Here is a 9,315-nt window from a genome sequence, read left to right as displayed (position 1 = left end):
TGTTAGCTTTCACTGTTATGCTGATGACACTCAACTCTACATGCCCCTAAAGCTGACCAACACGCCGGACTGTAGTCAGCTGGAGGCGTGTCTTAATGAAATTAAACAATGGATGTCCGCTAACTTTTTGCAACTCAACGCTAAGAAAACGGAAATGCTGATTATCGGTCCTGCTAGACACCAACACTTATTTAATAATACCACCTTAACATTTGACAACCAAACAATTAAACAAGGAGACTCGGTAAAGAATCTGGGTATTATCTTCGACCCAACTCTCTCGTTTGAGTCACACATTAAGAGTGTTACTAAAACGGCCTTCTTTCATCTCCGTAATATCGCTAAAATTCGTTCCATCTTGTCCACTAGCGACGCTGAGATCATTATTCATGCGTTCGTTACGTCTCGTCTCGATTACTGTAACGTATTATTTTCGGGCCTCCCTATGTCTAGCATTAAAAGATTACAGTTGGTACAAAATGCGGCTGCAAGGCTTTTGACAAAAACAAGAAAGTTTGATCATATTACGCCTATACTGGCTCACTTGCACTGGCTTCCTGTGCACTTAAGATGCGACTTTAAGGTTTTACTACTTACGTATAAAATACTACACGGTTTAGCTCCAGCCTATCTCGCCGATTGTATTGTACCATATGTCCCGACAAGAAATCTGCGTTCAAAGAACTCCGGCTTATTAGTGATTCCCAGAGCCAAAAAAAAGTCTGCGGGCTATAGAGCGTTTTCTATTCGGGCTCCAGTACTCTGGAATGCCCTCCCGGTAACAGTTAGAGATGCTACCTCAGTAGAAGCATTTAAGTCCCATCTTAAAACTCATTTGTATAATCTAGCCTTTAAATAGACCCCCCCTTTTTTAGACCAGTTGATCTGCCGTTTCTTTTCTTCTCTCCTCTTCTCCCCTGTCCCTTGCGAGGGGGAGTTGCATAGGTCCGGTGGCCATGGATGAAGTGCTGGCTGTCCAGAGCCGGGACCCCGGGTGGACCACTAGCCTGTGCATCGGTTGGGGACATCTCTGCGCTGCTGACCCGTCTCCGCTCGGGATGGTTTCCTGTTGGCCCCGCTGTGGACTGGACTCCCGCTGATGTGTTGGATCCACTGTGGACTGGACTTTCACAATGTCATGTCAGACCCACTCGACATCCGTTGCTTTCGGTCTCCCCTAGAGGGGGGGGGGGGGGGGGGGGGGGTTACCCACATATGCGGTCTTCTCCAAGGTTTCTCATAGTCATTCACCGACGTCCCACTGGGGTGAGTTTTTCCTTGCCCGTATGTGGGCTCTGTACCGAGGATGTCGTTGTGGCTTGTACAGCCCTTTGAGACACTTGTGATTTAGGGCTATATAAATAAACATTGATTGATTGATTGATAACTATCGTGGGATCACACTCCTCAGCCTTCCCGGTAAGGTCTATTCAGGTGTACTGATAGCTACGCCGGATAGTCGAACCTTGAATTCAGGAGGAACAGTGTGGTTTTCGTCCTGGTCGTGGAACTGTGGACCAGCTTTATACTCTCGGCAGAGTCCTTGAGGGTGCATGGGAGTTCGCCCAACCAGTCTACATGTGTTTTGTGGACTTGGAGAAGGCATTCGACCGTGTACCCCGGGAAGTCCTGTGGGGAGTGCTCAGAGAGTATGGGGTATCAGACTGTCTGATTGTGGCGGTCCGCTCCCTGTATGGTCAGTGTCAGAGCTTGGTCCGCATTGCCGGCAGTAAGTCGGACCCATTTCCAGTGTGGGTTGGATTCCGCCAGGGCTGCCCTTTGTCACCGATTCTGTTCATAACTTTTATGGACAGAATTTCTCGGCACAGTCTGGGTGTTGAGGGGATCCAGTTTGGTGGCTGCAGGATTAGGTATCTGCTTTTTGCAGATGATGTGGTCCTGATGACATCATCTGGCCAGGATCTTCAGCTCTCACTGGATCGGTTCGCAGCAGAGTGTGAAGCGACTGGGATAGGAATCAGCACCTCAAAGTCTGAGTTCATGCTGGTTCTTGCCCGGAAAAGGGTGGAGTGCCATCTCCGGGTTGGGGAAGAGATCTTGCCCCAAGTGAAGGAGTTCAAGTACCTCGTAGTCTTGTTCACAAGTGAGGGAAGAGTGGATTGTGAGATCGACAGGCGGATCAGTGCGACATCTTCAGTAATGAAGACGGTTTGAAAAATTAGCAAAAAAAGTTGTCATGCTGAAGTTATTATGTTAACATTAGCATGCTAACATATATTATGTATTATTTAAGTTAAAGTTATTATGCTAGCATGTTAACATTAGCATGCTAACATTCATTCACATTGATAACTATCTAAATTGACATGCCAATATGTTGTGCTCAAATAGTTTAATACAGAATAAGTTTCTTAATTAAACTGTCAATAAAATCAAAGTGCAAATGTAAATACAGCTTCACCACTTTAGTCATAATTTTGGTGCTTAAGAAACTTCTCAATGACTTTAGCTCCAGACTTCTTCTGTTTGTATGATATTGTCATTACTGCCGCAAGTGGTGGAAAAGTGTGTTACAACAGAGTACTACTGCGGCCCACACAAACCACTGCTGAGAAACATATTTTTGGCGACCCTCTAAGGGGCGCTCACGGCCCGACAATGGGTTAAGAAACACTGCCTTAAAGGCTCTGATTATAGGCAGGGCGTTTATTTACCTAAACCGCAGAGAGGACGAGGCATTGATATTGAAATTACTTTAATGTGACAAATTATTTTCTGAGAATGATTTAGAGTGCATGAGAAAGCGGAAGGGAAAACGTAGCTGGAATAACACATTTATTTAATTTCATGAAATGTTTTGATGTGATTATTACGTCATGGAAAGCCACACCTCTTTGTTATGACTGCAGAACTGTCACATTCTTCCATGATTTGGTTTGAGTTACTATGATAAATATTAGGGGAGTCCTGGTCTGATATTGATATCAGTCCGATATCAACAAAAAAACAAGCATGGATTGTATAAGCTTGCATGTAATATGTCTGATATATATTGTTTTGTTGAAGTAATTTACAAAACCATGCTAGGCTATAGGCTACTACACAACAGCTAAGCACACAATGGCACACAAGCTAAACAATAGTAATATGTTTCCTTAAAGGGGAACTGCACTTTTTTCATTAACAATCCTAATGCGAGACAAGAAGACATATGTATTTTGCTTTTTCCTATGCATTTTAAATTGTAAATGAAAGGTAGCAAGAGGTGGCTAACGATGCAGGTAATAGGGATTCGATCTCATCCGCCTATAAAGCCCTCTTTAAAAAAAAACCTCCAACAATGTTTTAACTACATGCTGTAAGTTAAAATGAAATGTGTAACAGTCATATAACACGTCATATTTTGGTCATTTTGGTATCCTGCTGATATTACTTTCAGATCAATATCGATATCATTTTAGAAATGGTATACGTAATGTATCGGGACACCCCTAATAGATAACCAGTTCACACAAAACCGCAAGATACCAAAATAAAGTAACAGAGCGTCGCAGAACGCAAACTACAGTAAGTAAGGCACAGAGTAAAAATAGCAAGAATCAGAAAGTAGTGGTTAGGAGACTGTAATTAGAGCTAACCATGAATGAGCGAAATTAAATGTTAACTTAGCTAACACTTGTGTATACATGCAAAAAACGTATTGTATTTTTTGGTCATTTTTAGATTGATTACAATGATTTGATTCGAAAGCTGTTAGAAGCATACAATATAGGGAATATTATAGACTTGTCTCCTAACATATATCTTAAAAAAAAAAAAAAGTGTATTTCAGACACATTTGCAAATGGTGATAAATCATGATTAATTAATCAAAAACTTATTAATTTGGTTGAAATGTGTAATCATGTAACAGCCTTATTTAAATATTTAATCATGTAAAAGCCCTATTTAAATATGTATTCATGTAACAGCCCTATTTAAATATTTATTCATGTAACAGCCCTTTTTAAATATTTAATCATGTAACAACCCTTTTTAAACATTTAATCATGTAACAGCCCTATTTATATATTTCATCATGTAACAGCCCTTTTTAAATATTTAATCATGTAACAGCCCTATTTGAATATGTAATCATGTAACAGCTCTTTTTAAATATTTAATAATTTTACAGTCCTTTTTAAATATTTAATTACGTTACAGCCCTATTTAAATATTTGATCATGTTACAGCCCTATTTGAATATTTAATCATGTAACAGCCCTATTTAAATATTTAATCATGTAACAGCCCTTTTAAAATATTTAATCATTTAACAGCCCTATTTAAATGGTTAATCATGTAAAAGCCCTTTTAAAATAGTAAATCATGTAACAGCCCTTTTTAAATATTTAATCATGTAACAGCCCTATTTAGATATTTAATCATGTAACAGCCCTTTTAAAATATTTAATCATGTAACAGCCCTATTTAAATATTTAATCATGTAAAAGCCCTATTTAAATATTTAATCATGTAACAGCCCTTTTTAAATATTTAATCATGTAGCAGCCCTTTTTAAATATTTAATCATGTAACAGCCCTTTTTAAATATTTAATCATGTAACAGCCCTATTTAAATATTTAATCATGTAACATCCCTATTTAAATATTTAATCATGTAACAGCCCTTTTTAAATATTTAATCTTGTAACAGCCCTATTTAAATATTTAATCTTGTAACAGCCCTATTTAAATAGTTAATCATGTAACAGCCCTATTTAAATATTTAATCATGTAACAGCCCTATTTAAATAGTAAATCATGTAACAGCCCTTTTTAAATATTTAATCATATAAAAGCCGTATTTAAATATGTATTCATGTAACAGCCCTATTTAAATATTTATTCATGTAACAGCCCTATTTAAATATTTATTCATGTAACAGCCCTTTTTAAACATTTAATCATGTAACAGCCCTATTTATATATTTCATCATGTAACAGCCCTTTTTAAATATTTAATCATGTAACAGCCCTATTTGAATATGTAATCATGTAACAGCCCTTTTTAAATATTTAATCATTTTACAGTCCTTTTTAAATATTTAATTACGTTGCAGCCCTATTTACATATTTGATCATGTAACAGCCCTATTTGAATATTTAATCATGTAACAGCCCTTTTTGAATATTTAATCATGTCACAGCCCTATTTTAATAATTAATCATTTAACAGCCCTATTAAAATGTGTAATCATGTAACAGCCCTATTTGAATAATTAATCATGTAACAGCCCTGTTTAAATAGTTAATCATGTAACAGCCCTTTTAAAATATTTAATCATTTAACAGCCCTATTTAAATAGTTAATCACGTAAAAGCCCTTTTTAAATATTTAATCATGTAATAGCCCTATTTAAATAGTTAATCATGTAACAGCCCTATTTGAATATTTAATCATGTAACAGCCCTATTTAAATAGTTAATCATGTAACAGCCCTTTTTAAATATTTAATCATGTAACAGCCCTATTTAGATATTTAATCATGTAACATCCCTTTTAAAATATTTAATCATGTAACAGCCCTATTTAAATATTTAATCATATAAAAGCCCTATTTAAATATTTAAATCATGTAACAGCCCTTTTTAAATATTTAATCATGTAACAGCCTTTTTTAAATATTTAATCATGTAACAGCCCTATTTAAATATTTAATCATGTAACAGCCCTTTTTAAATATTGAATCATGTAACATCCCTATTTAAATATTTAATCATGTAACAGCCCTTTTTAAATATTTAATCTTGTAACAGCCCTATTTAAATATTTAATCTTGTAACAGCCCTATTTAAATAGTTAATCATGTAACAGCCCTATTTAAATATTTAATCATGTAACAGCCCTATTTAAATAGTAAATCATGTAACAGCCCTATTTAAATATTTAATCATGTAACAGCCCTTTTTAAATATTTAATCTTGTAACATCCCTATTTAAATATTTAATCTTGTAACAGCCCTATTTAAATAGTTAATCATGTAACAGCCCTATTTAAATATTTAATCATGTAACAGCCCTATTTAAATAGTAAATCATGTAACAGCCCTTTTTAAATATTTAATCATGTAAATGGTAAATGGGTAGATGGTTGTACTTGTATAGCGCTTTTCTACCTTTTTAAGGAACTCAAAGCACTTTGACACTATTTCCACATTCACACATTCACACACTGATGGCCCTATTTAAATATTTAATCATGTAACAGCCCTATTTAAATATTTAATCATGTAACAGCCCTATTTAAATATTTAATCATGTAACAGCCCTATTTAAATATTTAATCATGTAACAGCCCTATTTAAATGTAATATGTATTATATTTAGAAGCTAAGTGCTCAGTCAGCATTATAAACAACACCATGACTTTGACAGTGCATGCAGATAATAATGCCTACAGCCACAGCTGTTAATTCAAATTTTTATGACCAACTGCTAATTAGAAGCAATAACGATTATTTGCTCATAATGATAACAATAATAAACTAATAGTAGTTAAAGGCCTACTGAAACCCACTACTACCGACCACGCAGTCTGATAGTTTATATATCAATGATGAAATCTTAACATTGCAACACATGCCAATACGGCCGGGTTAACTTATAAAGTGCAATTTTAAATTTCCCGCTTAACTTCCGGTTGAAAACGTCTATGTATGATGACGTATGCGCGTGACGTCAATCGTTGAAACGGAAGTATTCGGACGCCAGTGAATCCAATACAAAAAGCTCTGTTTTCATCTCAAAATTCCACAGTATTCTGGACATCTGTGTTGGTGAATATTTTGCAATTTTTTTAATGAACAATGAAGACTGCAAAGAAGAAAGTTGTAGGTGGGATCGGTGTATTAGCGGATGGCTGCAGCAACACAAACAGGAGGACTTTGAGTTGGATAGCAGACGCGCTATCCGACGCTAGCCGCCGACCGCATCGGTGATCGGGTGAAGTCCTTAACCGCACCGTCGATCGCTGGAACGCAGGTGAGCACGGGTGTTGATGAGCAGATGAGGGCTGGCTGGCGTAGGTGGATAGCTAATGTTTTTATCATAGCTCTGTGAGGTCCCGTAGCTAAGTTAGCTTCAATGGCGTCGTTAGCAACAGCATTGTTAACCTTCGCCAGGCTGGAAAGCATTAACCGTGTAGTTACAGGTCCATGGTTTAATAGTATTGTTTATTTTCTGTCTATCCTTCCAGTCAGGGGCTTATTTCTTTTGTTTCTATATGCATTTAAGCACGATGCTATCACGTTAGCTCCGTAGCCAAAGTGTTTCGCCGATGTATTGTCGTGGAGATAAAAGTCACTGTGAATGTCCATTTCGCGTTCTCGACTCTCATTTTCAAGAGGATATAGTATCCGAGGTGGTTTAAAATACAAATCCGTGATCCACAATAGAAAAAGGAGAGAGTGTGGAATCCAATGAGCCAGCTTGTACCTAAGCTACGGTCAGAGCGAAAAAAGATGCGTCCTGCACTGCACTCTAGTCCTTCACTCTCACGTTCTTCATCCACAAATCTTTCATCCTGGCTCAAATTAATGGGGTAATCGTCGCTTTCTCGGTCCGAATCGCTCTCGCTGCTGGTGTAAACAATGGGGAAATGTGAGGAGCCCTTCAACCTGTGACGTCACGCTACTTCCGGTACAGGCAAGGCTTTTTTTTTATCAGCGACCAAAAGTTGCGAACTTTATCGTCAATGTTCTCTACTAAATCCTTTCAGCAAAAATATGGCAATATCGCGAAATGATCAAGTATGACACATAAAATGGATCTGCTATCCCTGTTTAAATAAAACAATTAATTTCAGTAGGCCTTTAAGGATAATTCATAAACATTTCTGTGAAAAACTAAAAATGTTTTTTTATCGTGTAACTCTGGTGTTGGCGAGGGTTATTTGAGGTGGGCGATATCGGTGTTGGAAGATGGTTTCATTGTTCTGGTGCACTGGTCCATGTTGGCCAGCTGACATCAGGCCCAGAGCAGCAATCTGTTCTGTAGCATATTAATACTCTATGTCCAAACCACAACGCCGGACAAAGATGCGTAAAAATGGATAATAACCCCCGAGGGGCGTCCCTTGTGTTTTTGTTTAAAAGAACTGCAATGATGAAAGACGTTCTTCTAAAGAACGTCTCACGCTCGCCGTCGTCAGGACTTTCATTTTCAGGGCGTTTTAAACTTTGGTTATCATGCCAGCCATTTTAAACTCATGTTTGACGCCATTCCCATTAACTGAAGACTAACATTGTCTTCAGTCAGTAAACTAAATACAAAACCCAAATCCAGTGAAGTTGGCACGTTGTGTAAATGGTAAATAAAAACAGAATACAATGATTTGCAAATCCTTTTCAACTTATATTCAATTGAATAGACTGCAAAGACAATATATTTAATGTTCCAACTGGAAAACTTTGTTAATATTTGGAAATAATCATTAACTTAGAATGTAATGGCAGCAACACATTCCAAAAAATTTGTTTTTACTACTGTGTTACATGGCCTTTCCTTTTAACAACACTCAGTAAATGTTTGGGAACAGAGGAGACCAATTTTTGAAGTGAAATTCTTTCCCATTCTTGCTTGATGTACAGCTTAAGTCAGGGGTGTCCAAACTTTTTCCACTGAGGGCCGCACACGGAAAAATTAAAGCATGTGGGGGCCATTTTTATATTTTTCATTTTCAAACCATAACAAAATATATGGATTTTTTATTTATTTTACCTTTAGGGATCCCGGGGACTATAAAGGGTCTCAGTCATTAAAATGTTAAAAATAAGTCAGATTATTATTATTTTTTAATTATTTAACGCTTACAGTAAATCTCTATATCAACTTCAAGTTGATATGAAGTAATACAAATTAAAAAAAATGTTGTATGGCTTTTCTGTCAAAAACAACTTAGTTTTTTTTTATAGTAAAACTGAAATATGCAGTATTTAGTAATTAGAGCCCTAAAATATCAATATTGCAGGACACCATTGATTTTAATTATTTCATATTTTTGAGTAATCACAGTGAAAAGATGAATAAAAAAATCACTAAATATATTTGGGATCCAAAAGGTGCCCCACTCATAAAGTGATACATTTTTATTAGGTTTTTCTCTTACTTTCAATACTTAAGTTACGAGATCAACTTCAGATATATCTGTCGATTTTATGCTGGAACAATTATTTTGTTTGTTTTATGCGCTTTTGTCAAAGAAAACTTTGATGTTTTTATATGACTACTACACAATATATGCAATATTTACCATATAAAACATTTTAAAGTGAAATATTTGAAGTAATTGGAGCCCTGAAAATAATTCATTA

Source organism: Entelurus aequoreus, linkage group LG01 (assembly GCF_033978785.1).
Source record: "Entelurus aequoreus isolate RoL-2023_Sb linkage group LG01, RoL_Eaeq_v1.1, whole genome shotgun sequence".
Taxonomy (NCBI): domain Eukaryota; kingdom Metazoa; phylum Chordata; class Actinopteri; order Syngnathiformes; family Syngnathidae; genus Entelurus; species Entelurus aequoreus.
Note: the sequence above shows the minus strand (reverse complement) of the source record.